General features: G+C 50.4%; 1 protein-coding gene across 1 annotated transcript in view; it reads right to left on the bottom strand.

Annotated features, from left to right (window-relative positions):
- Nucleotides 1-19,931, bottom strand: part of LOC133356220 (disheveled-associated activator of morphogenesis 2-like) — a 127,174-nt gene that overhangs the window by 85,189 nt on the left and 22,054 nt on the right.

The following is a 19,931-nucleotide window of genomic DNA, read 5'->3' as shown; positions in this document are numbered from 1 at the left end:
CGTTCGTTTTGTCGCGTTTATATTGTCTCTTGCTTTTGAATTTGTCCGTCTCGTCGGTAATGCGGGTCTCAGTTCACGATGTCTCTCGTTGAAGTTGTATTTCCCGTGGATGCAGTCTAGACTGTCCTAGTATATTTATGACGCCCGTTTTTTTTTTGTTCACATCGATTTGTATCGTACATCTCATTTGTAATCATCCGTCATCTAGGTTCCATTTGCCTAAATGAGCATTAGCATACAATTTGCATGTATCGTGAGCGGGGGGACAAAATTGTGATTCTAATCAATAAATCAATGCATTATTATGCTACTAGTGATTAAACACTTCCCTTTAATTAGTAAATGGCCGATGGCTGTTGCTGGCATGAGCCCTCATAAATGGTAGGGCAGTTCTTACACTACATATTTAATGTGCTAAAATTGCAGCTCTTCTCTTCCACCGAATGTATCCTGTGGCAGTAATGCAGCAGAAGACAGACTTGGTACAGATGCAGAAATAACAACATGTCATTTTTATCGTGCACTATAATTCACAGACAAACGACTAACTCCGAGGTGAGCGAACACTCTGCACGGAAAAAGCTAGTGTGGCATGACAACGAAAACAACATTGAGACAAAAACGGTAACTGAATCGTGCGCTTTCAAATGCGCTTCTGCGACCGTATGGAACACTGCTTTTTGTCTTTAGTTTGTTGTCCTTCCCCCGCACCTCCGATTAGCGCGATTGGCTACGTACGGTGCGAAAGACGTTCGACATACATACATAGGATACTCGAGGACAACTGTATTTTTTAAGAAAATAAATACAGAAGTTCCGTCTCGCCTGTTGGCATGGCCACATTTTCAACTCTTCTAGAGTTAGTGGCCTAAAGAATGACACGGCCACACATTCAGCTACTTGGAGCTGGGTGGTCAAGACAAGGCTGACAGCGCTGCACATGCTTTGCGGTGGTCACATGACAAGCACACGAGGCACGTGGACGAGAGTCGTGCCTCTCTGCTGTTTTGTAAGCAAGCTCCTTTGCGTGTTGTCGAATCTATTTGTTTCCAGCCGGCACAGTTTCCTGTTGCGATGGATGGGTTTTCTCATCGTTTACGGAGAGTCGAACATTTGAATGTCCTCTGCCTCTCCACTCACAATTGAAATGGCTGGAGGCTAGAGAGAGAGAGAGAAAATCGGAGCTTTTACAGACTAAGACATAAAATCAAATCCTTGACATCAAACTTTGAGTAAAAAATCAAAAGCTGCCCATGCCAAATCCAAGCTGACATCCCAAAGTAAGATCCTGGCAGGCATTAAGACTTTGTGTTTACTGTATTTCTACTCTGGCTATTGAGTTCCACATGGGTGCACGCTGCACAGACATTGCAGTGGCACAACAGCCACAGCAAATTAAGACAACGCTGCATCCACGTGGAGTGCAGCCGTGCGCCCGGCAAAATCAGAGTTCTATTCCAGGCCACGGTTGACGTTAGTTTGCATGTTCTCGCCGTGGTCGCATGGATTTATCTTCGGGTCTTCCGCTTTTTCCCTCCACATCTATAAACACGCGTTTAAAGAATTTGGCTGCTATAAATTTCCACGTGATAAGACACTTCGTTGAGCTATCAATTGTGGCCAGGTCGCTTCTGAACAAGAGCTATATAGCTCAGTGGGCCTTACCTGGTTGAAACAAATTTACAGTGGCGAGCAATTCTGGTTGATTTGCTCAAAGGTCATTAAGCACACGACTACGGAAAGTCCTCTACTAGCCTCCAACTCAATTCTCACTTCCTCCCAACACAGGTGACCAACATATCCACCCACAGGAGTCATGGCTTCACAGCTGACGGGCACTAATTTTCCGATTAGCTTAATGTCAAGACCTGACTGACCCGCGCCAACGCTGGGTTTCACCCCGGACTTGCACACCGGCCTAATCCCCACCGTGTGCAGCACGTGTCCTGCCTACGGGCAGTCCTTCTGTCAATCCGCTGTTGGATAAGAGCCTCCCCGCACGCCAATGCACGCGTCGTCCGGTTGTTATCTGATCATACTTTACCAGAGCGGTCAACCGACTGAAGCGGGTCGTTGCGGAGGCAGGGGAGTGGGGGGTTGACGGGCGGGGGCGGGGGGTGAGGGGGGGCCAGAACCGGTTCAGATATCACTCACCACGAACATCAGCCGGAACTGGGGTTCGAACTCGGGTAGCCAGGTTTGATGCACTAAATGGTAACAATCACAACTATAAATATAAAACACACCGCAGTGCATAAAAAAACAACATTATATACAAAGACAACACGCATACAGTATAGACCGTACATGCAAAAGCAAGCACAAAAACCCCCTCGGCTATAGCATTTTACACAAACGTATTGCACAATGTCCAACGCTCTAATACTCGAATATAATAACCACTTCCCCAGACACCCGGCCACCCACAACACTGGCTAAACAAATTAATACACATGGGACTGTTGCTATAGCTGCCTGCATTACAAATTTCCAAAACATTTACATGCAAAACTTCCAATAAGTGACTCAATATATGGAATTAAAATGGATAGGAGGCGACAGCTGAGATACTTCGGATGCAGGATGCAATTTTCGTTCCACGCACGCAAGGCATCGCATAATCTCATGACCCAATTTAATATTTTCTCGTCACGCACACAACAACGGCAATTCGCCCGCAACGGAAAGTAGTCCGAAGACCACAATCGGGTGACGAAACCACTCCCGAACCACGCGATCACTACATTACACAAAATCCCGGGGGGGGGGCATCATGGGGTGCAATCCCCCAACGCTCATGGGTACCGGACCAAGCCACCGCAAAACTGTGAAACGACAAAAATTCACGGTTGGTAGGTGCCGTCACGATAAAATTGTATTTTTGCATTTTTTGGCCGTGTTCCTGTGTTTATAAATGCGATGGGCCTGCAAAAGCCAGGGGGCAGCTACAGTTGTCTAAATTTTTACGGCCGGCTGGGTTTGTTATTTTTTTTGCACCCACGGCCACGATGCTGTTGCAACAGATTAAAACGTGTGAAAATGCGTCCACCACTGCCTCCTAATCCTCCTCCTGGGTCTGGGGGCCACTGCCGCCGACGTTTTGTCGTTTTAATGAAGCTGCCACCGCGGTGATTTGCGTGACGCTTTGCAAAGCGCGAGAGAATTAAAACAAATCCGGTGCCAACCTTCAGTTGGTCCCATTCAAGCTCAGGCTGCTTGGGAAATCCCAATCCCGCACACGGATTCCGCCGACCGCAAGCCCCGAAAAGAAAGACGCAATGCATGGACAGCGGTGCTTATTGCTTTATAAAACACGTGTTTGCGTTATTTTTTGGCATCATTGTTTCTGCAGTGGAGCACCAATTAATTCCATGTATCAAGCCATAATAAGCACACCGAGACGGCATAGACATTTGGTGCCAAGTGACAAAAGAAACATCGTACCAAGGTCACCCTGACAAAAGAGATCATGTTGTTTCATTTATGTGTGTTTATTTAATCTCCAGGCCAATAAAGGATACACGAATACCTACAACAGAGCTCGTAACACAGAGCATAGAGGTAGGAATGGACTAGGAAGGACCCAAAGATGGGATTGGAGGAATAATATGAATAATATAAACAGTGGCTCGGGTGACAGCAAGGGATGAGCCCTTTCACAGTCACAAGTGAAGGAGAGAGACGCGGGTTACCAAGCACGTAGCAATGTGGGAACAACAACCGTAAGAAAAAGAAGATAATTAGCACGTGCTTGGCAAATAGATGATAATGGATGGACGTGACATTAGCAATGACGATTTCGCCACGGCATTAGGAAGGTTTGGTAAGGGCAATACTGAGAAATTATAACCACTTTGGTCTCCGTTGGATTGGCAATCGTATATTCTACGCTAAGGACCCCGGTTGGGCTAAATCGCCCGAGAGAGCGTGAAGATTTTGGTTCTCGTATCAATGCCAAACCTCCCCACACTGCCTGACGAACCTCATCATCCCGAGTGCGATTCCCAGCGAGGTTCAATGGGAGATTTCCTCTCTTTTGCCCCGAATTTATTCCAATTGTAGTGACGTTATGAATCCAAGAATCTTAGCAGAGTGCTCGCACAGCAGTACGTCAACCCGTGATAGAAAACGTCCCGTGGAATGAGATGTCACAGAACAATTTTTTGAGATCCGTTCCAGTAACCTCCTCTATCTATACAAGCGGTGGGGGGGGGGGAGTTACTTTCCCACAAGCCCTGCAAAAGCGACACGTTCGCCACCTGTGAAAATTGCATTCTGGGCACCAGCATGGAAGAGTAGACCAAATACCCTCTTGGGGGGGCTCCCTCTGGTGGAGGCCCTTCCCCATCAGCAACCTAGCAGTGACGCGTGCAGGCAAACAACCGCAGGATTGCACCTTCACCTTTGAACTGAGAATCAACAGCAACTGAATTTAGGCCGCCGTGCAGTTTTGTACGCTGGCACGTGCCCATTACTACATTCATTTATAACATTCCACCGGAATCGGTGACCGGCTCCCAGATTTTCTGAACCGGGATAACCAATTCTGAAAATGGTTACCGGCTGTCGTCGAGCAAACCCAGGTGTTATGCATGTATGAATGTTGAACTTCTTTCGCAGCGTGCGTAGCCAACCGTTCGAATTGAAATAAAAATATTTATCCTGGAGGAATCCGATGAGCTACAAAGCTCTTTTTCACAGATCTCCAGGAGGGGCGGGTAAGAACATTACAACAACAAACAGTACAAAAACACGATGGTAGTGCCAAGTACAAAAAAGGTAAACAAATCACCCAAGCACGTACAAATACAAAACTAAACCATCCCCATCCTACCACGCACAGCCCGCTGAGGAATTAAATTATTTTTCAAAAGCAACACGGACATAAATGATAGCTCAACAACATGGCTCATCATTTGGACATTTATAGCCGCAAAATAAACTAAACGGCCTAAACGCATGCTTCTAAATGTGGAGGGAAAACCCAGAGGACCCGGAGTAAGAATCCACGTGGCCACGGGGAGAACATCCAAACTCCAAACATAATGCTTTTAAAGCCACTGTGGCACACCCGCCTGTACCCCGGATCCTCTTGGCCCCGATATTCAAAACTTCAGGGATGGAGCCTCACGTGAAAGAGTCACCCCGACCTCCAAAATGACCACCGTGGGGGCTGAACCTGGGGTCAAAACTCTTTCAGGACGGCCACCTCACCCCCTGGATCCAGGAGACAGGCGGGGTGCCACAGCCACAATACATAGCGCTTCAGGTCTCAGCGGACCACACTTGTCTGTGGCACACAGCTGAGCGCGAGAAAACAGGAACAGCAGCTTCTACCCTGGCACAAATATAAACTCTGACCTACGTCACGGGGCAACGATGAGCAGTGACTTGGAACCGTCGGTGTCTGACTTTAGCGAGACTCGGCGGGGAGAAACCGGACTTTTATTATCAACGGATGTCAACACTTGTTTCATTTACTGCTTCGAGATCAAAACTCGTAGCATGGGGTTAATGGAGCATCACGTGAGTGGGTTTTGCAATCAACTTTAACTTTTTAATCGCACAGAAAACACTTAAGTGCTTTTCATCGTTGTTGTTCTTTTTTAAACAATGTTCATTCATTCGTTTTCGTCTTCTTTTCAAGGACCAGCTAGACAATCACCGTTAAGGGACTGCACGTACCAAATGTTGGATTATTTTCCCAAACAGTGTTCTGTACTCTGCCAAGTTTCAAATACACATACGTCGCGTGAAGGACAGAAGGGGCAGTTGCATGGGTTAGGGTCGCCTATGGGCAGCATAGAAGAGCAGTGACAAATTGCATTGGCTGTAGTTTTTGTAGGTTCATGTGCTGCGTCTGTATGTGCTTATGTGTTGTGTGTGGGTTTAAGTGGTGTGTGTGTGTGGGTTTACATGCATAATTGTTGTTATTTGGCGATTCCCATGATTCTCAGCCCAGAATCATGATGTGAATATTGGAATTAGGTCATTTCGAGCAATCTCTGGCATGTCCTATGGGGAATTGCCAAAGCGTTACCATGTGGTGGCGATGTGTGGAGCCATCACTAGAAAACCCATGAATTTCAATGGAGATCCGAGAGTCTGCATAGAAATGAATAGGGCTTCTATGGGTACATCTTAGGCTGCTGAAGAATCCCATTTCTGTAAAAAGGCGATCGCTGCATTTAGATCACCCAGAGACGCCCCCCATTCATTGCAATGGAGATTCCCTTATCCATTCAAACGAATCAGGTTCCCCTGGCGAACAAACGAATGTCTACGAGGTGGCAAGAAATTACCATGTTCGGAATCTCACAATTCGCGAATAGGAGATTTTAACATCTGCATCGTCCATTGAAGAATTTCCCAAAAAATATATTTGGCTAACCGATGGCGAGATCGACCCCGACCGATGGCGAGACCGACCCCGACCGATAACGATGCCCGCGGGAATTGCTCGGCACTCCGTCCTTATGCGTGTTCATTTCCACTCCAGTTTGGTCAGAATTGATCATGTGACCAAATATATTATCAAAATTGCTTCAGTGAAAATATATCACACACCGTAATACTCATGCAAAAGGGTTTAACGTTTTTGGAAAACATAATCGTTTCGTCTTACTTCTAAACTTTTGCGTGCATTAATGTACACCGGGATTGTGTTCGATGGGCAGAGTGCTTATCTATTGAACGACCTGTTAGCATCAGAGCGCCTCGCTGAGGTTAGGTGGGTGTGTCAAAATCCAGCCAATCGGAAGCTGCGAACTCGCGGTTCGTGGACACAAACGCGTAGCCCTCATTGGCTCAGTGGGTGCGTGACAACACGACCTCGCACACCGTTCAATAACTGGCGAGCCGCCTCGTAGCACAACGGCAGAGCGCTCTAGCCATTGATCGACTGTTAAGTAGTTTAAGCTCATGGGTTCATTGTGCGTGTATGTAGAACTTTTATCTCACCGCACACACAACCAGGCGGAATCGGAGGTGCGAAAATGAGGCCAATTGAGCGCACTGTATGCAAAGCAAGGCCAATGATACGGACAAATTCATCACCATACGCCTTTTGGCGTCATCTGGTCCAACACCAATGGAGACTAGGCTCTAAGAAAAGCTGTCTCGGGTGTGGACCAATCAACTTCAAGGACAGTGCATATCATTATCATCATCAGAGTTGTTTCTTTTTGTTTGCATTTTGACTGCTTGTGTTGTGGTTATTGCAAACATGATGCCTTGTATAAAGGTGTCAGTTTTTGTACCAGTTAAAAGGGTAACAACCTATTACTAAATTCATCACCGTGTGCCCCGAATCGTAAGTAAAAATATATATTGTATTGTTGACCTTCAACCCCTGCTCCCACTAGTCAGACATCCATGCTGTTGGCTCAATGCACCTGTTCAAGTCGAGGCTCAACATGACCTTCCTCCTCTGCCCGTGACCGACCGCCTCTCGAGAAAAAGAAAGAAGAAAAAAAAACCACATTCATCAATAACATTTCCTTAAAATAAATATATATTATAACAGCCCACATTCTGCGCACCGGTCCTTCATATAGCACCATTGCCCTAACTGGCGCCTTGTTCGTATATATTTCTCATTTTAAGGCCGCGGAGTTATTTGAAGAATGCGTCGCGTCCATCTCATTATTTGTGCTCGTGCTCCACTGCGAACGCAGGGAAGCCCACCGTTGCTGTGCAGTCTTGAGACGTGGCACAGCTTTGTATGGACTAGTACGTAGCATTTTATTAGCTAAAACAAATTCCATTCCAAACGATGACTCCTGAAAAAAGTGGCTGCGGAATATATAGGAGTAAGGCAACCCGAAAGATTAAAGCAGAGTTCGATGTACTGCACAGGCGAGTAAATAGTGCGGATGGAACGTTTAGAAGTTCAACCTTATCACACCTACGTATTAAGCATATCGGACCGTCAGAAACAATTTTTGTTTTTTTTTTCGGTAAAGTCACGAAGGTAAAACAATAAAATAAAACAACTAAATTAAATCCAGTTATTTTGCTGTGCCTTTTTACACCTGATGAGGCTTGTGTTGCCTCCGAAACGTCGTGATTTAATTTAGTTGTCTTCATTTATTTTATTTTATTGTTTTACCTACGTGACTTTACCGAAAAAACCAAAGAGTATGAATCCTTGCAGTCACGGAAAGCTTCAAATCTAGAATCGTCAGAAACATCCTCAAAGGAACGGCGACTGTTGCGCAATGGCTTTTCGCGGCAGCCGAAGATTTTCGGATTTTAATAACGCAGAGCGGGGAACAAAGAAAGTGAGCCGAGCACAATACAACGTGAACAATCCTTGGGGTCTTGTGAGACTCTTCTCTCCGAGTCCGCTCAGCTCACTGAGAAACATCTGTTGTGGGGAGGCTGGTGTTCCTTTCTCCCGTAGGGGGAAGCAGGGATTAGATTAGCGCCACTTACCCCCCCCCCCCCTCCTACACTCACACAACCCCTGCATCCCTTCGCCCCGGCCCTGCCGCTGCCAAAGAAAAAATCCACGGACTCTTGAATAAAAGCCATCGCAAAACGACGCTTTTTTTCACGTTGAGCAAAGCGACAGCGTCTCTTTGTCTTTTAAAACACACGTTTTTGTTCACGTAAATTGCTTGCTTTTTTTTCACCGCATAAATGTAGACTGTTTTGTTATTTTTAAAGGGTTATTGCACGAAAGAAGCTCACCGGCGTGTCTGCAACCCAGGATTTTATTCCTTTGTCCCGGCCGGCACATTAACATGCAGATGCACATGACTGCGCTGCTGCATGCGCGTGCGGATACGAACGCGGGCAAGCACGCACCCTCGCTCGCTCACTCACACGCACACAGCACGCATTCACGCAAATGTACGTTGAACATGCGGACACACACTAAGGACATGCCTCACAAGCAGTCGGGGTGAGATATTGAGCCTCGTGAATAGGTGATGTAAAAGAGCACCTATGAAGGCCGGCACGGTGCATGAAGGGGGTGGGGGGGGGGGGGCGGTGGGTGGCCAGCATCACACCCGGTGCCGATGTCTACACACCGCACGGAGTACTCATGTGAGGTTCATTCTACCGACTGCATGGCCCAGGACCAGTTCAGATATTCGTCACCGACATTGGCCGTGAGCGGATTTCGAACCTGGGTCACCGGGCTCACAGCGGCAGTGCACTAAGCGCTACACTACCGCTCCCCACACTAAGCACGTACACTCCCACATTTACACGCATACGTGCGCAGATGTACACTCAATAAACCCTGTGCACGCTAAAGCGCGCAGAGACGCACGAGGAGGAATGCACAAACACTCACACATACTCCCACCATATGCTGTACCCCAGCACATTAAGGGGGGGGGGCAGGGGATACGGCACTAAAGAAGCATTCTAATTAATGCGAGGCTGAAGCATGACGCAGGCCTCCTACGCAGCACCACATTCGCCGGCTCCACCGTCGCGCCTGGCCCCAAGAGAGCGAGTTGACTCGATGCATCTGCTCATTTGCCAGGGGGACACACCGCAGGTCGCACACGCACCACACGCAGCACACTCACCACGCGCAGCACACGCACCACGCGCAGCACACGCACCACGCGCAGCACACTCACCACGCGCAGCACACGCACCACGCGCAGCACACGCACCACGCGCAGCACACTCACCACGCGCAGCACACGCACCACGCGCAGCACACGCACCACGCGCAGCACACTCACCACGCGCAGCACACGCACCACGCGCAGCACACTCACCATGCGCAGCACACTCACCACGCGCAGCACACTCACCACGCGCAGCACACGCACCACGCGCAGCACACGCACCACGCGCAGCACACTCACCACGCGCAGCACACGCACCACGCGCAGCACACGCACCACGCGCAGCACACGCACCACGCGCAGCACACTCACCACGCGCAGCACACTCACCACGCGCAGCACACTCACCACGCGCAGCACACGCACCACGCGCAGCACACGCACCACGCGCAGCACACGCACCACGCGCAGCACACGCACCACGCGCAGCACACTCACCACGCGCAGCACACGCACCACGCGCAGCACACGCACCACGCGCAGCACACGCACCACGCGCAGCACACGCACCACGCGCAGCACACTCACCACGCGCAGCACACGCACCACGCGCAGCACACGCACCACGCGCAGCACACTCACCACGCGCAGCACACGCACCACGCGCAGCACACGCACCACGCGCAGCACACTCACCACGCGCAGCACACTCACCACAGCGCAGCACACGCACCACACGCAGCACACTCACCACGCGCAGCACACTCACCACGCGCAGCACACGCACCACGCGCAGCACACTCACCACGCGCAGCACACGCACCACGCGCAGCACACTCACCACGCGCAGCACACTCACCACGCGCAGCACACTCACCACGCGCAGCACACTCACCACGCGCAGCACACTCACCACGCGCAGCACACTCACCACGCGCAGCACACTCACCACGCGCAGCACACTCACCACGCGCAGCACACTCACCACGCGCAGCACACTCACCACGCGCAGCACACTCACCACGCGCAGCACACTCACCACGCGCAGCACACTCACCATGCGCAGCACACTCACCACGCGCAGCACACGCACCATGCGCAGCACACGCACCACGCGCAGCACACTCACCACGCGCAGCACACTCACCACGCGCAGCACACTCACCACGCGCAGCACACGCACCACACGCAGCACACTCACCACGCGCAGCACACTCACCACGCGCAGCACACTCACCATGCGCAGCACACTCACCACGCGCAGCACACTCACCACGCGCAGCACACTCACCACGCGCAGCACACTCACCATGCGCAGCACACGCACCACGCGCAGCACACTCACCACACGCAGCACATGCACCATGCGCAGCACACGCACCACGCGCAGCACTCACCACGCGCAGCACACGCACCACACTCACCACACGCAGCACACGCACCATGCGCAGCACTCACCACGCGCAGCACACGCACCACGCGCAGCACACTCACCATGCGCAGCACACGCAGCACACTCACCACACGCAGCACACTCACCACACGCACCATGCGCAGCACACGCACCACACGCACCACGCGCAGCACACTCACCACGCGCAGCACACGCACCACGCGCAGCACACGCACCACACGCAGCACACGCACCACGCGCAGCACACGCACCACGCGCAGCACACGCACCACACACGCACCACACGCACCACGCGCAGCACACGCAGCACGCGCACCACGCGCAGCACACGCACCACACGCAGCACACGCACCACGCGCAGCACACGCAGCACACGCACCACGCGCACCACGCGCAGCACACGCACCGCACGCAGCACACACACCACGCGCAGCACACACAGCACACGCAGCACACGCACCACACGCAGCACACACACCACACGCAGCACACGCAGCACACGCACCACACGCAGCACGCGCACCACGCGCACCACACGCAGCACACGCACCACACGCAGCACACGCACCACGCGCAGCACACTCACCACACGCAGCACACTCACCACGCGCAGCACACGCACCACGCGCAGCACACGCAGCACACTCACCACGCGCAGCACACGCACCACGCGCAGCACTCGCAGCACACTCACCACGCGCAGCACACGCACCACGCGCAGCACACGCACCACGCGCAGCACACTCACCACACGCAGCACACTCACCACACGCAGCACACGCACCACACGCAGCACACTCACCACACACAGCACACTCACCACACGCACCACGCCCAGCACACTCACCACGCGCAGCACACGCACCACACGCAGCACACGCAGCACACGCACCACGCGCAGCACACGCACCATGCGCAGCACACGCACCACACGCACCACGCGCAGCACACGCAGCACACGCACCACACGCACCACACGCAGCACACGCACCACACGCAGCACACGCACCACGCGCAGCACGCGCACCACACGCAGCACACTCACCACGCGCAGCACACGCACCACGCGCAGCACACGCAGCACACGCAGCACACGCACCACGCGCAGCACACTCACCACACGCAGCACACTCACCATGCGCAGCACACTCACCACGCGCAGCACACTCACCACGCGCAGCACACGCACCACGCGCAGCACACTCACCACGCGCAGCACACGCACCACACGCAGCACACGCACCACACGCAGCACACTCACCACACGCAGCACACGCACCACGCGCAGCACACGCAGCACACGCACCACGCGCAGCACACTCACCACACTCACCACACGCACCACGCGCAGCACACTCACCACGCGCAGCACACGCAGCACACGCAGCACACGCACCACGCGCAGCACACTCACCACACGCAGCACACTCACCACGCGCAGCACACTCACCACGCGCAGCACACGCAGCACACGCGGCACACGCAGCACACGCACCACACGCAGCACACGCAGCACACGCAGCACACGCACCACGCGCAGCACACGCACCACGCGCAGCACACTCACCACACGCAGCACACTCACCACGCGCAGCACACACAGCACACGCAGCACACGCAGCACACGCACCACACGCAGCACACGCAGCACACGCAGCACACGCACCACACGCACCACACTCACCGCACGCAGCACACGCAGCACACGCACCACGCGCAGCACACGCACCATGCGCAGCACACTCACCACGCGCAGCACACGCACCACGCGCGCCAACGACTCCCCGCGGTAGCGCCGCCCAGTCGTCACCAAGCCAGGCGCTGGCACAGATGGGCCACGCGGAGATGGAGGACGCCGGCATGGAATCGAACCGACAAGCTTCGGATTGCCAAGTTAAGTGTGCTAGCCGGTCACACCACAGTGGCAGCTCCCCGCTCTTTGAATGTCAAAGATATTGCAAATCACAGCCGCTTTGAGGCACGAAGTGGAGTACTCAGCGGCAGCAACAGCCGGCAAAGCCATTACGACCGCGGGCCAAATGACAAACATGAAGGCCATGCACAGGGGAACAAACGGAAAGCGCCACATCCCCCTTCACTGCTCGCTGATCTCATCGCTGCCCGATTCCAAACTCTTGCGGAACGGTCGCCCCCCCCCTGCCCCCCCCCCTTCCGTCCCCCCCATCTGTCCCACCGCCGATGTGAGAGCGACCATGTCGAGCATTAAGGAGGCACTCAAACCCCCCCAAGCGGCTCACACACTGCTCGATCCACCACCTTTTGATTGCAATGCTTCGCCCTGCAACCCCCCCCCCCAATCCCCCCACACCCCATGACCATCCCGCACCGTGGAACGGAGCGGTGCGGCGACGTTAGCGACTCAGAAGCACGGGTGTGCACATCGGCACCACGCAAGCATCGGGCACTCGTTCCCCTTTGCCAGGCGACATGTACACCGCCAGGGGCATAGCGATAGGGACAATTCACTAACTGCCCATACAAAGAGTCAATGAATTGTCGCGATTCGGGGTGGGGTGGGGGGGGGGGTTACGATTCAACACAAGAATCAACACTGTGGCGAATGGCGAGGTCCCCGTTTGTTGATTCGTTGCCGCCTTGACCCTTTCTACCCCGCTGTGTAATTGAGGCCAGTCGCTCTCTCTTCCGTTTCTCTTCCACCCCTGTTCGTTTTGCTTTCTCTCCCCTCTGTTTCTCTTTCCTGTCTGCGATCACAACCAGGGCTTCGTCTAGGACCGTGCGCGAATACCGGCTATGCAGATTCCCATGTACACACACACACACATTCTGGTGTCCTTTGCTTGCGTCGTTGAAAAGTTTTATTGAATGCAAAAATGTAAATAAAATGCATAATGGTGAACGCAGCGCCCCTAAAGACTGCAGGGGATAACCGGAACCAATTATATACGGCGTATAAGAATTGAAAATAATCGACTGTCGCATGATTTTAACGTGGACTTTATAATCAATAAAGATGAATGAATAATCTTGATTTGAAGCTTTCGTGACTGCTGGAATCCATCCTCTTTGGTTCTTTCGGTAAAGTCACGTAGGTAGAAAGATAATCAAATCAAATAAGACAAAAAATAATATATCACGACGTTTTGATCGCAACACAAGGGACGACCGCTTCTGTTGCGATCGATATATTATTATTATTTTATAGATGAATGAACCATTGTATTATTTCGTCTCCATCACATATACATCTCTCCACATTAAAAATTTAATTAAAAAAATATTACACAACCCATCAACCGCACGGCCTTCTGGGAGCGTGTAAGTTAAGCAGCACTGTTTCAATGCAAGCAAAACTCCGGACGGGTTTCGACACATGGTGCCTCATCGGCAGAAGTCGGACTCGCTTGAATCAATGCTGGTGAAAGATTGCTCAACTTACAGGTCAGGACCCTCCCCTTCAGCTATGGAGGTCCTAGTTGTCAAGCAATTAAGTTTCGCCACGGCACAAACATAAGATGGAGGTGTGGCCCACCGTGATGCCAACGTCCCCCCCCCCCCCCCCAGTTCAGACTACGTACACAAGGGTGATAATGATATAATCACTTTTTTGTGATAACGTGCCCCTACACGCCAGGGTATCTCAGAGGGAAAATGGTCTCTTTTCAGAGAAAATTGGCCGAGAGAACACCTGTCATGGGTAAAAACATCAACCAAGGGCCAATACATTGAGGTGGCCACAAGTCGAAGTTAAAGCGACGACATAGGACCTCTACCTTGGCCTTATATTCATTTAAGGTTGCAATGATGGCAAAATTGATTTGCACACTTTAATATGAAGCCGGTAAAGCTTGAGTTCAATTCCCAGCCACAGCCAACTTCAGCGTCAAGTGATATCCGAACTGGTCCTAGACCTCCTCTAGACTGAGGCTTAAATAGGCATCTGGTGGAGTATTTAAAACAATCAGCATTGAACAGACATTTGTGGTCAGGCATGGTGCTGGCAACAACCTCCCATCGTGTACCATGCAGGCCTTAATAGGTGCTCGCTAACAGCACATAGCCCAGCGGAATGCAAAAGGCTATGCGGTGAATCTGCGCATCCAAACGAACAAGTGACGCTTCATCCGATTAGGTCAACTCTTGCATATCCATCCAATTGGCATGTTCATTTGAATGTTCCACACGCTGACATTAAACAGGGCATTCCTTAGCCCAAGCTTCAACCCAGCTGGAGGCAGTTTATTTTGTTATGAACATTCTACACAGCGACTTTCAATTATTGTTACGCAATTATGTATTATACGGTTTTTGTGTTGAACTATGATCCATTTCATTCAACACATTCCTGCGGAAGGAGCTGGTAGGAACGTTGGGTAGCTCGGTCAATGGCCAGGATCAACGGCGGCGTGGTGTATGCCGCAAATATGCCCGACTGAGGGCGGGCACAAGCCGGCGTGAGTAGATTAAACATTGAGTTGTATAAGGGCACCACGGGGTGACCAGCCCCTCCCCACCCTTTCCACCCAGCCCCTCCTCACCCTCCCCACCCAGCCCCTCCCCACCCAGCCCCTCCCCACCCTCCCCACCCAGCCCCACCCTCCCCACCCAGCCCCTCCCCACCCAGCCCCTCCCTCCCCACCCAGCCCTTCCCTCCCCACCCAGCCCCTCCCTCCCCACCCAGCCCCTCCCCACCCTCCACCCAGCCCCACCCCTCCCATTTTTGGATGCACGACGGACGGACACAATAATCCTCTGTGGGCAGGTGTAACCAGGAGGTTCCTACCAGTATAAAGCTTCCTTGCCTATATACACCTTGGATAGTTGACCAGCATTGGTGCAAGCAAGCCTGTCCGTGCTGATGACACACCGAATGCTGAAAGCAGTTAAACTTGTCGTGAATCGAAGCTGCTGATAAGATGAACTCCCAGAAGTCCGTGGGACTTCATGTGTTTGCGTTAAAAAAAGAAATGCTTTCATTTATTTTTTTTATGTGAAGAGATGGGCTCCTATTGGAAGGAGGCATTATTTATTTTGCACTGTAGCACGATCAGAAGGGGCTATTGATCTGTGCGTGAGAGTCGGCCTCTATTCCGCGCGCAGTGACGTGGCCATGAAAACACCATTAGCCCGAGCAACCTCTCCCCCCTTAAAAACCTGCACACAGCTTGCAAATCATCCTGCGCCAAGGCCAATACAAATATCAGAATCTAAAAATACTCTGCGTAAACGCAACACAAGTGATTTTTTTATTGCACCGTTACGTGTGGATGCGTGCTTACGCGCAGCCAAATACATAAACCGTGATTTCTATTTCATTAACAAATATTCTTCTAAATTTCATCACCGTGATTATCATCACCAATTGATTTACTGATGAAGGTCTCGTCAGACCGTTGCCATAAAAAAAGAAGCAACCTGGCCATAAACGATATCTGAACGAAATGGCCTATCATGTGGAAATTTATAGCAGCCAAATATTCTAAATGCATGTTTTAAAATGTGGAGGAAAGAAGCAGAGGGACCCAGGGAAAAATCCACGCGACCACGGAGAGAACATGCAAACTCCAACTATACAGGCGTCAGGGTCGGGGTCGATCCCACGACCTCCTTCATACCAGACGAGGAAGTTAACATTTCTCCACAACGTATACCTTGCAAGTGTGCAATGCTAATAGCCGCTATCCAACTCTGGCACATGAAGCAACCACATCACTCGATCTCCATGGTAGCTGTTCGGTCGGGCGTGTCCTCTCCTTCCCGCACCTTTGATTAGTGTGATTGGATGTCACTAATCTTGTCCATCGGCAATCATCCCTTCTGGCAAGTTGCACTGCCGAAGCCCACTTAACTTTTTATAACGATGAATCTGATTTACTCTGATTTTAATGTGTTCTCTGATCCATGTGCTCTACTTTCTCTTATTGTAAGTCTGGCAAAGCATCTCTCCACATTGTTTGGAATGTTAAACTACATAAATTGAGAATGCATACGTTTGAAATGTCATTTTATATTTCTTCTTGAAAAATTCGAATATACACTAAAGCCTATTGTTGTGCATGCAGTGTCTCTGATGCCTGCAAAGATCACTAAAACGCAAGACTCAAAACGTACAGCAATCACTTATAACACTGGTCAACACACTTTTTCTGGCATAAGGTATTCCAACGGTTTTAAGGTAATTTTGGGGTGCTGATTCCAAATCTGGCATCAGGTTTTTGAGATATCAAATATTGCATTTTCAATAAAAACTGCAGAAGAAAAATATTAAATAAATGTGGATATCTACATAAAATTATATTATAAACATACTATCCTAAAAATACAGCACCATATTTTAGCACTAAAGCAGTCACTGACTCGCAACAACTTGCAATCATAAGTGACAGAGTTAATTTCGGGTAAAATCAATGAAAATGGGGTATGCCAATAGCATAAAATGAGATGTGATAGAGCAAATCTGAGATCAGATTTGGAATCAGCACCCTGAAATTAGTCTAAAACAGCTGCAAAAGTCCTGGCCAGAAAAAAAAAAATATTTGTTGTTGACCAGTGTAATCGATTGTCCCCCACACGATTCAATGCATGCATCGTGAACAGGAGAATTGATTTCATCTGACATCGGTGGCGAGTCGCATCCGAACTAATCCCAGGCTGCCCGCTCGCCAACCCACAGTGCCCAGCGCGGCGAAAAATCGTCAAACAACCCGCAAGACCGAAATGGCATGGGGAGACCTTCATACAGCTGCTGGGTGGACAGAGAGAGGGATGTACCGAGAGGAAACTCACCCGCGCGGAATGGGTAAAACTCAAAGCTCCGCACGAATGTGTTCAAGAATCCTTTGCTGTGTCGCCATCTCATGGCCACCTCGTAGCTCAGTCCTACCAGGCTGATTATTCCCAGGCAAGTCTTCCATCAAAGTACTAACCAGGCTCAACCCTGCTTCACTTCGGAGATACGACCATATCGGGCACACTCACGGTGATCTGCCCACAGGTGTACACTTCAAGAAAATACAAAGACACCCCCCCCCCCCCATATAGCCTCAACAGACTGTAGAGGCAAGTGCTGTTAGCGAGCATCTATGAAGGCCGGCACAGCACACGAAGGGATGAGTGGCAAACACCATGCCCGAATGCCTTTGTCTCGCTTGTACTCATTTGAGGCTGTGTCGACCTAGGGGTGGCCCAGGACTGGTTCAGATAATCATCCCTGGTGTTGGCCGTGAGCGGGAATTGAACTCGGGTCACCAGGTCCGTAGCTTCAACTCCCACCAAGTAAATTCACACACACACTAACACACAACGCTCTTGAGACAAGTGGATGGGCATGCAGGCCACATGCCCCAACCAATGCATCCTTATCCTGCCAGATAAATTCAATGATAAGGAATGTTTCTATCCAAATATTTCAAGTTTCTGTGAGCTCCTCAAACATCTCAATACGGATAAACCCAGTTGAATAATATAAGGTTCATCTTCTTGGTTCTTTCGGTAAAGTCACGTAGAAGGGAAAAAAAATATATATATATATATAATATAATAAAGTAATATAATAAAATAATAATATAATAAACTTTTATTTTATTATTTCCCTTCCACATGACTTTACCGAAAGAACCAAGAAGATGAATCCCTGCAGTCACGAAAGCTTTAAATCGAAATTTAATATAAGGTTGTTATTTATTAAAAGCCGCCCTCCTTGTCGCCGGGGCTTCTACAATCACTGTACACGCGATAAAGCCACTCACACCCCATCTCAAATATTTTAAAAGGGCATCCCCAGTGGCAGCTTTCCCTGTGGGGCACAAGGTGACTGGTGTGTGAGGGGGCATCAATATGCCATTCAGGGGGGGACGAGGATTGCCACGTGAAATCCCAATCGAGGCATTTGCCGGTAATTTTTTTTTATTTTGGCAAATTTGGGCCACGACGCCAGTACACAATGGCCTGCTCATTTCAAATTAAGTCAGCGGCACGGTTATGGCATCTTCCACTTCCCCCGACCGCTTCTGCCAATATTAACCGCCAGTCTCAGTCGGTTTGTCTCTAATTTCTCGCCTCTTGTTTGGTTAATTTCGCGTGCTGCCCCTTGTGGTGTCGCTCTTCTCCTCTCCGTGAAGCCCGTTCTGAGCATTCCGTGGTTCATCGTGACCTTCGCGGCGAATATTCCAGTTTTTCAAGCTCGTCCATTTCCCCCGCGTTTCTCTGCGCTGGAGCGAGCGCCTCTGCTGCCGTCTCAACTGCAGCCGATCCCCCAAGGAATCGGAGCATAAAATGAGAAAGGGTGCCGTGGTGGCGAGATGCTGACTCCCTCGTCTGGTATGCAGGAGGTCGTCGATTCGACCCTCATCCGGACAACTGCTATATATTTGGAGTTTGCAGTAACTCTCTCCGCGTGGACACGTAGGCTTTCCTCTGGGTCCTCTGGTTTTATCCCTCCACATTTAGAATCAACGTGCGCTGAAAGTATTTGGCTGCGATACATTTCCATGTGATAAGCCATTCGTTGGGCTATCATTTGTGGCCAGGTTGTTTCTGAAAAAGAGCTACATTGCTCAGTGAGCCCTACCTGGTAAAATGAAAAAAAAAATTATATAGATTAAAGTGCATAACCATGCGAGTAGCCTACTTTATTCCTCATTCCTTGGATGGGAATACATAATTCACGTTAAAAAAATGGGGGGGGGGAAACAAACGTAAACTTTAAATAAATAAACCTAGAACTTAAACAAAAAGGCTAAAATGATTCAGACCCATCACAATACAATCAATTGTTGTCATTCAGAATCATGATTCAGTGAAATAAATATATCAATGTTTTGTTAACATTGTGGAGAACGGAATAAAAATTAAGTCAATGGTGAGATTCGAAATGACACACAGAGACAAAGGTCGGAAAAAGAATATACAGAAAATAAGTCGGAAAGTTTCACGCCAACTCATGAACTCTGCAGTGTCCCATCCTGTGCATCGGTGATAATCATTCGAGTGATACAAGAGCA

Source organism: Lethenteron reissneri, chromosome 53, assembly GCF_015708825.2.
Source record: "Lethenteron reissneri isolate LAM-NWPU_2019-01 chromosome 53, ASM1570882v1, whole genome shotgun sequence".
Taxonomy (NCBI): Eukaryota; Metazoa; Chordata; class Hyperoartia; order Petromyzontiformes; family Petromyzontidae; genus Lethenteron; species Lethenteron reissneri.
This window is presented reverse-complemented; position numbering and strand designations above follow the sequence as displayed.